The sequence below is a fragment of the Microcebus murinus genome, chromosome 11 (assembly GCF_040939455.1).
Source record: "Microcebus murinus isolate Inina chromosome 11, M.murinus_Inina_mat1.0, whole genome shotgun sequence".
NCBI lineage: Eukaryota > Metazoa > Chordata > Mammalia > Primates > Cheirogaleidae > Microcebus > Microcebus murinus.
Window position 1 is genome coordinate 100065179 of NC_134114.1, and position 14192 is coordinate 100079370.

The following is a 14192-nucleotide window of genomic DNA, read 5'->3' on the forward strand; positions in this document are numbered from 1 at the left end:
AGATAAAGCCATCTGTGCTGCTATAAAATTTTAAATATATGTGTATTTTCTTAACTAGCACAACAATTCAAATGTAGGGAAAACAACTACATTGAGTAAGATATTTGTATAAGGTTATTAGGGAGGAAAAAAGCATTTCGGGTCAGTTCCTATGCTCCTATATGAAAAAGGAAGCAACTGTGCAAAATAAAATGTAGGAGGAGGGAAGTGGAAGGAGGGTAAGAGCTGCACTAAGGGTCAAAAATTGGTTGGCAGGTCTAAAGAAAAACTTTCACAAGACCAGACATAACCAATGAGAATTTACCAAATTATCTGTTAGTGAGTTTGAGTTCTTCCATCTCAAATGTAAATTTTTTAGCAAATTCTTAATTGCTCACTAATTGCTTTTTTAAATGGATTGTTTCCATGGGAAATTCAAAGCTTCAGGTAAAGCAGTGTAATTTGTAAAGAGAATCAAAATGCCTGTTAAAATAGGTGTTATAACATTACCTACCTATCATCCAGAATTTACTTTCTTCCTTTTTTAAGTTAAAATGAATTAATATATTTAGAAATGTTCTAAGAAAATGTCTAGAACATATTGTTATTCTTGTATAGAATATCATGCCCCCAAAATATAGCAAATATTTTGTTTTTCAATACATATAGAAAAAAATCACAAAAATTTACCATTTGCATCAGTCTGGGATCTTTGTTATTTTTTATTTATTTATTTATTTATTTATTTTTTGAGACAGAGTCTCGCTTAATTGCCCAGGCTAGAGTGAGTGCCATGGTGTCAGCCTTGCTCACAGCAACCTCAAACTCCTGGGCTCAAGCAATCCTACTGCCTCAGCCTCCCCAGTAGCTGGGACTACAGGCATGCGCCACCATGCCCGGCTAATTTTTTCTATATATATCAGATGGCCAATTAATTTCTTTCTATTTTTATAGTAGAGACGGGGTCTCACTCTTGCTCAGGGTGGTTTCGAACTCCTGACCTCGAGCGATCCGCCCGCCTCAGCCTCCCAAAGTGTTTTTTTTTTTTTTTATTTTACTTTGTTTTTACCCTTTATCTCATTTTATGAAAGGGAAACTGAAGCATAAGGAAATATAGTCACTGAGTCAGGGTCATGCAGACCATGACTGGCAGATGAGATCCACCAGATTTCTGTTTTCAGCCACAGAGCTTTCCTTCCTAGACATTCACTGCTTGAAGATGGAGATCCTGGTCTGTCTTCCTTACAATGACACCATTGTTACAAAGTGGGGGACCTTTAACCGTGAGATAAATGGACCACTGGAGTATCACTTAGACTCTGCCCAATTTGGATGAGTATGATCAAAACACAGTTGTGTTTCCTGTGGTTGAGAATCTTTTCCTGATGACCAATTTGTATGTTCATGAAAAATACAGAGACGAGAGACGAGAAGGTATGGTCCCTATCCCAGGGAACATGAAGCTTACTTACGTTTACCAGTTTAGTTCGGAGGTTATTACAAAGAATACAGGTGAGGAGATACATGAGGCAAGGTGTAGGGGAAGGACTAGGGAGCTTCCAAGGCCTCCCGGGGGCGCCACCCCCAGGAACCACCACAGGAGCTCCAATCTTGTATTTTAAAGGAGAGGATTTATATTTCAAACAAGAAACAATTTAACATAAGTAATTTTTATCTAGTTAACTGAAAAGGCAAAAAAGAACACTAAGATAATCACAAGGATATTGAGCACTGCTTTCTACTTTTATACGGTTAAACTTGTATTACAATCTATATGCTTTTCTTACCCAGCTGTAAGCCTTCACCCTGTCTAAACACATTTAACTGGATGTTGTCATTGACCCTAACAATGCATGTGTGGCCTTCCACTACTTCTGGATAAGTGAACTTGTCCTAATTGAAATGTGAATAATAGCTTTAGAAATGCACACACATGTTTTTATCTTTTTAAAATTCCTTTTATGTGACTCTTCTCCCTCCATCTTCCACACACATGATTTTTCCTCTGGAAAGATTTTTATTGTTACAAGAAAGATGGCATGAGGAAGGAGTCAGCTTTTACATTTGATGCTCAGAATGGAATTTTTTAGTCAATAACATGAAAATAAGCTTGAAAGCCACAACTTGTTGAGAAAAGCATTTCATTAACCTATCTGGGGCCAGCACTTGCTAACCAGATCATAGAATTTTATCGTAAACCAGGAACTGAACCAAATCAGAAAGACGTAGGGGCATTCCATGTCATGCAGAGAGGAGAGAGAGACAGAGCCTACCCTTGTTCTTATTGACTTAGAAAACGGGGAAGGAGATCATGAGGGAGAGGTCAGATAACTGTGTCCTGACTTCCCTTCTCTGGCTAGTGCCCCAGGCATCATAGGGATGTATAGCAGACATGTTGGGGAGAAAGTGGAAAACAGAATAGCTTCTGCCTGTTCCCTGGGAAACCACATGCAGGCTGCCCCCTCTCTACCACCTGGTGGGTGAAGCACTGGTGAAGAGGAGAGTGAAACGATCAAGGCACCTTACTGGCTCCCCACAGGGAAGCCCTAGCCAGTGCCTTAAGAACTACAAAGACAAAGACAAAGTCTCCTCTATACCCTGATAATAGCTTTAGGAGGAAAGTGAGAGGGAGAAAGCCTTGTAGGCTCTGTAGTTAAACTGTAGGCAGTTTAATTTTGGTTTAAGAGAATACTAATGATTAGAGACTTTTTAAATTCAAAGACACTATTTTTTTAAAAAAAGGTAATGATCTATTGTTGCAATTCCCCTCCAAGTCCAGTGCCTGTTTCTCCTCACGGCTAGTTTAGAAAAGCTACAGAAAATAAAGGATCCCTGCATTCTTTGGACATCTGTGTAGTATATGTGTGAATTTAATATCACAATAATTATCTAGTAGTTTAACAGAGTTGGGTGATAGTGGCTGTATGCACATAATTATGTACAATCTAAGTCTGGCATTTTAGAGACAGTACTCCAAATAGCAGAGAGATATAGGGATTATACTGTTTAAATACTTCTTTAAATTTTTGCTTATGCTGATATTACATACCATGTTTCCCCGAAAACAAGACAGGGTCTTATATTTATTTTTCCTCAAAAAGACACCCTAGGGCTTATTTTCAGGGGACATGTTATTTTCCCCTCAAAGCCTCAGGTTGCAGCAAGCACAGGATGGCCGGGACCTGACAGGGGGAGCCGACCTTGTTGGTGCGGCTGCCCGCACCTTTCTGGTCACCTCTGGGATAGTAGCTGTCACGATGGGGCAGAGGAGAAAGGCTGCTCGTCTTCTTTACGGCTCTGCGAATAAATGCATGTTGTGCATGTTGTGCACTTGCACTGCGTAGCCACGCCCATCACCAGGTCTTATTTTCTGGGTAGGGCTTATATTGCACAAATGCTTAGAAATCCTGCCAGGGCTTATTTTATGAGTAGGTCTTATTTTCAGGGAGACATGGTAGAAATAATTACTTACAAGAATATTTAAATAGATTCACTCAATTATTTTATTCACATTCATTTGTTATAAAACTGTGTGATTTACAAGCTATTCTTTTATTCCAAAGTATACTTACTGAATTAATTTTAAAGAAAAGTAATAAAACTTACCCTTAATGTTTAAAAGTGATCAATATTTACAGAATAGGTGAATGTATTAATGAGTTATTTGCAATTACAAAATCTGTGCCATGGAAAGCTTTGATGATTTGCTCAGTTTTTTACACTGTATTATTTTTCATCCAGTTTACAGTCTTACATTTTGATTAAAGGCTAGGAATTGACGAGCTATTTTAAAAATAAAACAACAAATTTTAATACAAATTATCATCTTAGTATAATAATTGCTGCCATATAATTATTTTCCTATTTTAATATAGATAATTTGATTTTAATGTGTTATCATTTTAATTGCCTCAAATACTAATTAAAAGCCCCAGATTGGAATGGCATTTCATTAAATATCTGTTACAACATGTCTGTAGAAATGTCTGCTCTATGTGTGTGAAATTTCCAGAAACTGGAAACTTAGTATTCAAGTTTTATATAATTCTGTTAACACTACTCTTAGAAAAAAAGTTAAGGAAAATTTACGACTAAAGTACTGAAACAACTAACAAAAATTCTGCCAATTTAGAATATCTGCTGGTTTGGTGCTATCCATAGAGTTTTTGTTTTAGTGCCAGAATCAAAGATTCCATTTAAAAAACAAAACAAGCAGAGTGTCTGGGTGCTGGCTGCCGGCTTCTGCTTCCTGGATTTTGTGCTTCTGGTGGCATCGAAATGCAAGGATTTATGTCTTTTTTGTGTTCCTATTTTTTACTAAGAATTTCTTCACCGTTCTTTGAGCTCCATTTAATTTCCCTGTCCTATATTTTCTCTACTACTTTGCTTAAATATTATTTTTTAATTTCTGTAGTATTACTTGCTTGTTTTAAATGCATCTATTCTTAACCAGGCAATATTTTTAGTGTGCACATTATTTAGTATAATAATGATAGCTAGTATTTATTAATCACTTCTCGTGGGCCAGACAAGGTAATGTGTCACATGCACAGCTCTCTCCCTCTCTCTCAATGTATACGCTCCAGTGAAAGAGGTTGATATGGTTATTATGCCTTTACAGAGGAGGAAGCTGAGGCACAAAAGGTTAAAGTAATTTATCTAAGGTCACACAGCTGGCAAGTGAAAGAGCTGGGACGTGATTACATGAGGTGTTAAAGCACACTTAACTGAGTTTTAGTGAAAGACTAATAGAAGCCCATCAAAAACCATCCTATGAAATAAGGCATAAATCACACACACAACTGAAACATCTAGTAGTGGGTTTCCAAACATCGCTGCATTCAGGTGCTTACACAACAGCAGGGTCTTCCTCTTGCTATCCGTGCGGCTTCATTCTCTGCCTCCATATGACTATGAAATAAAATGATGTCCTCGGCAGCTCTAGGCTCATGAGGTCCTTGCAGCTAGAGATCACGGGAAAGTGAGAGCACCTTTCATATTATCTCTGGCAATTTTTCCCACCGAAGGTTATGATTAGCCTTGTCTGGGTCATATGCCTAAATTTGGATTATGGTCAGCGCTTTAAGACAGCTATAAACAAGCGTTAGCCTCACCTAAACCACAAACACGGAACAAGATTACCGTAGAAGAGATGTCTGAAGAAGGCTGAGGCAAAAATGGGGGCGTGGGGGCGCGATGGCCATTAACCCCTTCTGTGCGGCGCTCCCGGCGCGACGCCCGCCCACCGGCACGCACGGCGCGACGCCCGCCCTCCCGGCACGCACGGCGCGCACGGAGTCTGCGCTGCGCGTGGACCGCGGTTTGCTCTCGTGTGACGAGGACAGCTGGAAGCACTGAGAGCTCGCTTCACTTCACGGGCAGCTTTCCTTGTAACGTAAATCAGAACAGGTAACACACACATATATGTTTTCATTGCGTTATTTTTAAATGCTCATAATTTTATTTTGATAAATGAAAAATTAGAAAAGTCAATTCAGAATTATAAAGTCTGCACTCAGCTGTGCGCCTTCATAACACGGCTGTGACTACAGTGGACGCCGGGCTGTGCACGTTCATCTGTGGCTGTCGACTACGGTCGAGGCTGGTACCGAAGTGGTTAAAGATAGATTACATATCTAACTGCACCGCTATTTTAGGAATAATGTACAAAATTCACATGTCTAGCCCTAAATGTGATGGCATCAAATCTCAGCATCGATTTTTAAGGATTAAATATATTCAAATGGGTGAAATCACACATTCACGTGATTTAGTACTTTGGTGATAATTAATCTTTAAAAAATAATCTAATATCCTATGCATCCTAACTCTAACTTGCAATATCCTGAGGGTATCAACTCAAAGAGCGGAAAATCTCTATTGGACGAATGAAAGCTTTATTCACATTCTTCAAGCAAATAAATGTGATTGCTTAGAATCATGTTTAATGAAATAAGTTCAGAAGTTACAAGAACTTGAAGCAACAGCAAGCACTTGATTCATATTTTATGTAAAAAGGAAGTGTCACTGGGGAAAAAAGTTATTGTTTTTTAAATTTAGGTCATTAAGGCCTGAGAAAAGGGTGGATTATGGATTCTATAAATCTTGGTCTATATATTCAATATGTATACATGCCATGTAACCTTTTTTTTTAAAAATTCATCTTAAGTCCCTCTCCAGTTCTCTATTTGGAGGGCATAGTAAGAAATTAAATCTGAGGCTTTTCTGGGGTACACCTCCCCATCAGGGCTGCCTAAAGCCTCAAGGTTGTGCAGAGCATCAAGCATCAAGGAGCATGTGGAATGCTCCTAAAATTATGAGTCCACAGTGGTTTCTGATAAAACATCCATCACTCCTCTATGCATGGAGCCTTCCGGTCTAGTGGCTCTCTGCTCTTCTTCTATTGGGTGTCCTGGATTTTGTTGAAGCTACGACCACTGTTTCTGGGATCCAAACTCCCTGGAGGCTGCCACCTAGGGGGATTCGAGCCACCAATGACTGTGGGACCCACAACTCTTGGTCTCTATCGTAGGTACTAGAAATGTCATCTCACTCAAAGTATCTCTTCCCCTGTCTATTCTCTCTTCACTTGCTGGGACAGCCCGAACAATCTCATCCGTGAGCCAGTACTTTCTCGATAGATAGGAATGGCTGCTGTCTTCAGCTCTGCAAAAAGCCCAGGAGCAAGTAAATACAAATGTCCTGGCTACCAGCTTGAAATAGGAAGAAGAGGGAGAAACACTGAAGATAAACCAAAACTATTATCTAAAAAAAAAAAATATATATATATATATATATATATATATATATATATATGTCACACATATATAACCACCATCTGCAGTGTAAATCATCCACAGTTTCATTAATGTTATCTCCAAAATAACACAGGAAGTGAAAAGAAACTCTCATCAACTCTAGCCATCCTGAAGTGCTTCTAAGCAAATACGTCTCACCTCCACTGAGTTGGAGATAATGCCCAAAGTGGATGCCGGCAGGATCCCTAAACAACAGCTAGATGAAGGACACGAGATGCTATTAGCAGGAAAAGAAGAATACGTTTTTAAAAAGAGCTAGAGAACAAACTAAAGAGGTCAGGCATCCATACCACTGCTGGACAGGAAAAGTCAGGCCAACTTGCCTCACATCCTGAAACTAAGGGGTACACAGAATGTTGGAACTAGAAGAGTCTTTAAGTTCATCTAACTCAGGAGACATCAGCTTATGTTCTGTGGGTCCATAGGATGGGTGGCTTTAGGGGTTCTAGAAATGTTTCATTTGAATTCCCTCTTAAAACAGTGTTTTTAACTATTTTTAACACGAATGAAAAATAGCAGGTAAACCAGAAAGTTTTTCATTGTGAAGGAATACCAAACACGTGTAACTTAAAACTTAATTTGAGAATCTAACTTTCATGTAAGATGTTACTCCAGGAGGCCTGTTCCGGAGGAATGTGTGTCAAAACTTAGGCGAGGTCACACCCCTGCTCTACTCAATCCACTGTAGGGCTTCCCACTGCAGTCCAGGGAAGGCCACCAGAAGCCACGGGGCACACGCGCACCTTGCTCACCTCCTGTCTGGGCCCGCTCCCCTTGTGCCCACCTCCAGCATGTCCAGCCTCCTCGCTCCCAGAACACTGGCACCCGCTGCCCCGTGCCTGGACAGCTCCTTCCACAGGCATCGCTGGGTCGCGTCCTCACCTCCTTCAGATATTTGCTCATGTGTTCCCTTCTGAGCGACACCTTTCCTAACCACCATATGTAAAAATTGTCTCCCTTCCCCTAGTTCTTTACCCCAGTCCATGTCTTAAGTTTTCACAGATTTTTTTCCGAGTCTTACATACAATTTGATAATGTGTTTCATTTTATTTTCTGTCAGTTTCAACAAGTGTGTTTGCTTCCTAAGACAAAAGCAAGGAAACCTCGTTTGCTATATTTAGTGACAAATTCCTAGTGCAGAGAAGACTGCCACATAGAATGTCCTCAGTGAGTCTTTGCTGAATAAATGAATAGGGAACTAGAGGATGGGTGGAGTCAAAAAGCAAATCTTAGATCAAAGCAAGTTCTCAGATTTTTTAATTTAAATTTGTGTGCGAGTGTATGTGTCTGTGTATTTGAGTCATATTCAAATATAGGAAATATTTTTTAAGTATTTTCTGTGTTCTAGACTATATGTTGGTGGTGTACGTCTTGTTTAACTCACTTAATCCACACAACAACTTGCATAGCTAAAGTATTTCAATAGAAGTTAAACCCTAAATGCAAAGAGCATTTTAGAATTCTCTACCCATGCTCTAGTCACTGCAAAGGTTTGACAGGTTGTCTTAAAGGCAGATGTCTACACAGCTGAATATATTCTTTCCCTTCATTTGGCTCAGCAGTCCTCAAACCTAAATGTCATGAAATATGTCACAGAAAGATGTGTATCCAAGACTATGTATAATCTACTATATAGGCAGAGAAGGGCTTTTCATAGGTAATTTTTACTCAATCTAATTTTCATTTTGTTTTCTAATCTAATCTCTTATAAAACAGAATTCCAGTTTATACTATCTTTAATCCCATTGTTATTTTAAATTACCTTGTTTCTGCTTCGATTTCAGAATAAACCTTCAATTGTCATATTTGTGCATATACTTAACATTTTGTTAAGGAATCCTTAAACAAGAAGGTTGTTCTTCACTGCTCTCTGTAAAATCCAAGCTTGTGTATGTCCACCCACATGAAATTATAGCAGCAGACTCATCTGCCCCATGCCTGTTCCTCAGTGGTGCAGCGACAAGAAAACATGGAAAGTGATAAAACATACACGGCTTTATTATCTCTTTTTCCAGGTTCCTTGTGGTTCTTGCCTGATTGCTGAACTTCGATTATGAGAGCTATCTCTTGATGTTGTAAGTAAAATAAAATTTTTCTACTTCTCTTTTAAGAATTTGGATCAGTTTAATTTCAGAGTATTGTGAGACTACAAATCAGTTAAAAAATTGCTGCTATTGATAATCACTTATACACTTCAAACAGGATTTTAGTTTTGAACTAATCCAACAAAAAAATCTGTAGGAATAAATTGTAGGCTGAATACTTCTAAGACTATAATTGTCATCTATAGTCCTCTATGTCAGAATTGTTCCTTCCTTGAGTCTATAATGTTCATTAAAGCAGCCTCATTTTTCCTGATTGAATTTTTTAGTAATGATCAAACTTTTAAATTAATTTAAATAAATATATATTTATTTGTTTTAAGCAGCAAGGTTTATAACACAATTTTTTTTCTCTTTTTTAAAATTCTGCTACTGAAAGTAGTTTGAAAATTATCACTGCAGTAAGGGATTGGTAAAATTTTCTAAAAAGAGCTAAATGTTAAATATTCCAGGTTTTGCAGGCAAAGTGGCAAAATTGAGGCTATTATGTAGGTGCTTGTATAACATTTGAAATGTAACCATTTCACTATGTAAAACTACTTTAAAATGTAAAAATCATTCTTAATTTGTAGGCCATAAAAAAAATAGGTGGCAGCCTGGATTTGGCCTGTAGGCTATGGTTTGCACCCTCTGCTCTAGACCAATGCCTCTCTTCTTACAGGTGAAGAAGTGCTTATTAGCAGAGCTGAATGTTTTGTGAAAGGTTCACAGATATTGTAGCAGCCCTGAGAGAAGACTATGAATTACAATGTAGGACTCTTGATGACGGATATTGCTGTGTCATTAATGAACAACCTAAGAAGAAAAGGGGCACCATACAAACAGCAAAGGACAACAAACCATAGCTGAAGCCAAAACCATATAGAAAATGACTGCATAAGCAGAGTAAAAGAAACATGCTTAGCAGGTTTTTTCCCCAAATTCAACCACAATGAACCCTTTTAGAATACAAAGCAAAAATTTCCCACAATTCACAAATAATTCATATATAATATAACAAAAATTCCAGATGTCTAGGAATTGTGTGTGTGTGTGTGTGTGTGTATACACACATAATTCCTAGGGACTTTTGGATCATATATATACACATATACATATATACATACATATGTATATATATATGTGTGTGTGTATATATATAAGTACAACTTCTTGTTTAAAAGTTCAATAAATAAAAATACAAAAATCCCACAAAATTTCAATAAATGTAACTTAATGAATAAAAAGTAAATTATAAAAATATAACTTCTTATCACAGCCATAACCTTGGGTCCTAATATATAGCTGAAATATTAATACTAGTGATGTGATTAGGGATTGCATAGCAGAAATTGTGATTGCTTCTGGTAAGAATAAGCTTCCATGTTTGGATTACTTCAATTAGCTTTACCGTGCAAGGACCTCCAAAGAAGAGCATAGACAATGGTACTACTGCTCAATCATCTTTCAAAATCTCTGGATAATCAAAAATGAGTTAAAAGGGAAGAACCATTTGTCCTATTTTTATGCATATTGTACCACTAGATAACTAAATAGTAAGTTTTGTCTTTTTAGTAGTATTTCACTTAATAAAGGAAGAACAATGCTAGAATTAGAATATTGCCATTTGCAACTTCTAATGAATTAAATGAATCTAAGAATTCATTATCAACAGTTGCTTACATCAGAATAGATAAATATATGCCTCCTCAAAGAACACAATACCAACTTTATTCAAAAGAAAAATTGCATTGGCAATTCTGTAGGTCCTACTGCCCATTCACCAATTCACAAGGCACACAGAACATAGAGAAGCATGGTAAACGACACAACAGAGATAGATTTTGCAACATCTCAGGTTGTGGGAAATCTCGGGGCAGATGACTCAGTTTTTTTCCTTTTTTTATCCAAATATAATACAAGAAAAATAAGAGATGGAGGCATAAACAATTAGAGAAGCTTGAGAAACATATACAATAATACTGATTATGAAATTGATGAGATCATTGTCAAATAATATGGAATTGATGAGACTATTGGAAATTTTAATAATTATTTAATGATATTAAGTAATGTTTGTTGGATTTTTTGTAAGGTAAAAACATTCTGGTTATTTTTAAAATCCTTATCTTTTAGAGATACATACCAAAGTATTTATGCATAAATTATATCATGTTTGTGATTTGCTGTAAAATAATCCAGTAGGGATTAGGTGGGTGGTGATATAGATAAAATAAGATTGGTCAAGGGTTGAAAAGTGTTGAAGTTGGATGATCATCAGTCCAGGGAGTTTTAGTCTATGTACTTTCTATAGATTTGAAATTTTCCATGGTAAATTTTTTTCAATAGCCAAAAAATATCCCCTAAACTAAGGCATGGAAAGATGGCACAATGGTCCCCGACCAAGAATCCTGGTAGTTCAACAGGATGGACCTGGGAAAACACTCATAGCCCTGATCATTTCATAAAGAAGTTTCTTCACATAAGACACAGTCTTCAATTACAAGAAGTCTGAATTTGCAACACAGATTTTTGAAAATATTACTTGGTATATAAACCACTTTGGTACCAGCGATGACTGTAGCCGACAGCCACAGAGGAACGCGCACAGGGACTGTAGCCGACAGCCTGATATGACTTTTCTAATTTTTCATTTATTAAAATAACATTGTGAACATTTAAAAATAATGTAATGAAAACATACATGTGTATGCTACCTATTCTGATTTACATTACAGTAAAGCTGCCTGTAAAGTAAAACGAGCTTTCAGTGCTTCAAGCTGTCCTCATCACACAAGAGCAAGACCCACCCGTGGTCCCCGCGCAGCGCAGACTCCGTGCGCGCTGTGAGTGCCGGGTGGGCGGGCGTCCCGGCCGGTGAGCGCCGCACCGAAGGGATTAAGGATTACTTACTTGCATGGCATGTGTCAGCGGTAGTATAGAAATACCAAAAGTTTGGCTTTAGGAGTGAACGTCACTTTCAATGTGTGGGTTAGAGTGGAGGCTGCCAGAGTCCTGCCCACGCCTCCTTGCCCTAACCAAGTCAGAGCCCAACGGTCTATCTTCCAACTACAGCCCCCTTAACTGCTCACCGAGGGCTTTCCCCAGCAGCTGGAGCACACTGTGACCATGCCAGGGGACAGGCTGGACGTGCTGGAGTTACCGTCCCCTAGGAGCAGGCATTAATCAATGACTGAAAGGAATCTAGGTTATAAACATCCCAACTTCTTTTCTCTTCCATTGGGGTAATTCTGAGGGCAATGGCCTATATTGACTACCAGAATTTCTCAAGTGGAATTAAACTCTAGTCATCTACCATGGTAACTGGCTTCAGAATTCACCCTTTATGGTAGGGTTCCTCAAACTTTTTAAACAGGGGGCCAGTTCACTGTCCCTCAGATCGTTGGAGACTGCGCACTGTGAGCCTGGGATGAGTCAGCTGCTAAGCAGGACAGGCAGTGGCAGCAAAAACACCCGGAGGGATGGATAAATGTGCTAGGCAGCCTGCATGTGGCCCACGGCAGTAGTTTGAGGACGCCTCTTGATGGGCTATGTTTCTTCCCTTTCTTTTCCGTCTTCCCTTCTCCACTCTGGGGAAATATTCCCTGGGGTCATTTTCCAAATTAACCATGTGCTTGCCAATCTTTTTCTCAAAGTCTGCATGCCAAAATTTAGAGAAGTATATATACATTCCATTTGGGGGAGAAAACCCAAAAACACAACTTAATGAAGGTTCTTCTATTGTTTTGGGTTGTTCTATTGTTTGGGGCAGAAGAACCCAGCATTTTAGTTATCTATCCATTGTTTTTGAGACTGGTAAATGTCAGTTGAAGGATATAATCATTTTGTCTTTTGGTATTATTTGTTGAATTCAATGAGTGCCGTTATCCGGGCTATCAAGGAAGATTTAAACAGTAGTTTACAAACTTTAGTATGTTTAAGAATTGCTCGGGTATCTTGTTATAATGTGGATTCCCGGCCCCACCCTCAGGGATTCTGATTCAGTAGGAATTCAGATTTACTGTTAATAGCTGTGCCACAATAAAGCATTAGAAATACTTATGTAGGTATCCTGAGGATCCCACTTTGAGAAACACTGACTTAGGTGCCAACATTTTAATTACTTGTAAGATGTCATGGGCAGTTGGGTTCTACATGCATACCAGAAGGATGGGCTAACTTTGATGGCTATATCATGTCTTGTAGTCCCAATTCTGTGCTGCTGATACTAAAACCTAAAATTAATTTTAATATGATTCAGATTGTTACTGTTTTTGTCTTCTGCAAAGGCAGATGTGGGAAGAGCACTCTGGAAGAAAAACAAGTGTGGTGTAGAATGGAAGATGGAATGAGCAGAACTCTAGCTGAGGTCTTTAAGAAGATAGTGATCTAACCCTCACTTATTTCTTGGGTGCTTCAGTCATGCCTCCTTTTGAATCTCTTTGTACTCTGTTGGGAGATCAAAGCAGAAAGCATTGCTGGAAAATCTCATAACTATGAGGCTAACATTTGCTCTTATTCCTTGTTTGCAGCTATTCATTTGGTCCTCTTTCTGCCCATTACAGATTTAGAGACAAGGCCACTGCCGAGGCCCAAAGAGAGAGTATCGTCACCACTCACCCCCATCCCTGCTGCATGTTTTGCATCCATTATAATATTCTTGTAGCAATTTCCAAATGATGACCCCTTGCAAATTCCTCTAGAATTTCATTTATGCGAGCCAATTTAGCTTTTTTAATTAGTTCACACAGCTTTATTTAGATTTTGCATTCCCTCTGTTCCCAGAGCTCCAACTGGCATCAAAAGGCAAATAATTGCTCCTCAACTTTATTGGTATGGCAATGTTATCTTCTTTCCTCACTAAATTTTATGACTGTTGCACTTTAGAATTAATTTATTGACACATTCTTTCTGTGATACAATAATATAAAATGGTTAGAATTATAGAAGATGTATCATCCTATAGTTTATTTTTGTAGAAATAAGAAGTATACCCCTAAATTTGTTAAAGATACTAATTTATAACTGGATACAAATTGGCCTCAAAAAAGTTTTGAATAATCTCAATTATATTTGTCTCAGAACATTTATTCTGCCATTTCTTTTCAATTGCCATACATCCAAAAAGAATTAAAAAAGGCAATCTACTTGGATTCATAAAATGCAGTAAGTATGAATCTAGAAACTTGGAGACAATAAAGTACCTAAAAAAATAGGCACAGCTTCAAAAATACAAACTCAAGGACAGTTACTGTCATGTCTCCCCAGGCTATTAATGATACATCAGGAAGAAGTCATTCTAATTCTTCATTAT

General features: G+C 38.1%; 1 long non-coding RNA gene across 1 annotated transcript in view; it reads left to right on the forward strand.

The window, feature by feature from the left end:
* Positions 1-11616, forward strand: part of LOC105858189 (uncharacterized) — a 34453-nt gene extending 22837 nt beyond the window's left edge. Inside the window, exons 4-5 of the long non-coding RNA XR_012921658.1 lie at positions 8813-8872; positions 11228-11616. This is a non-coding gene — a long non-coding RNA (uncharacterized LOC105858189). The remainder of the gene's footprint in view (positions 1-8812; positions 8873-11227) is intronic.
* The last annotated feature ends 2576 nt before the right edge of the window (positions 11617-14192 follow it).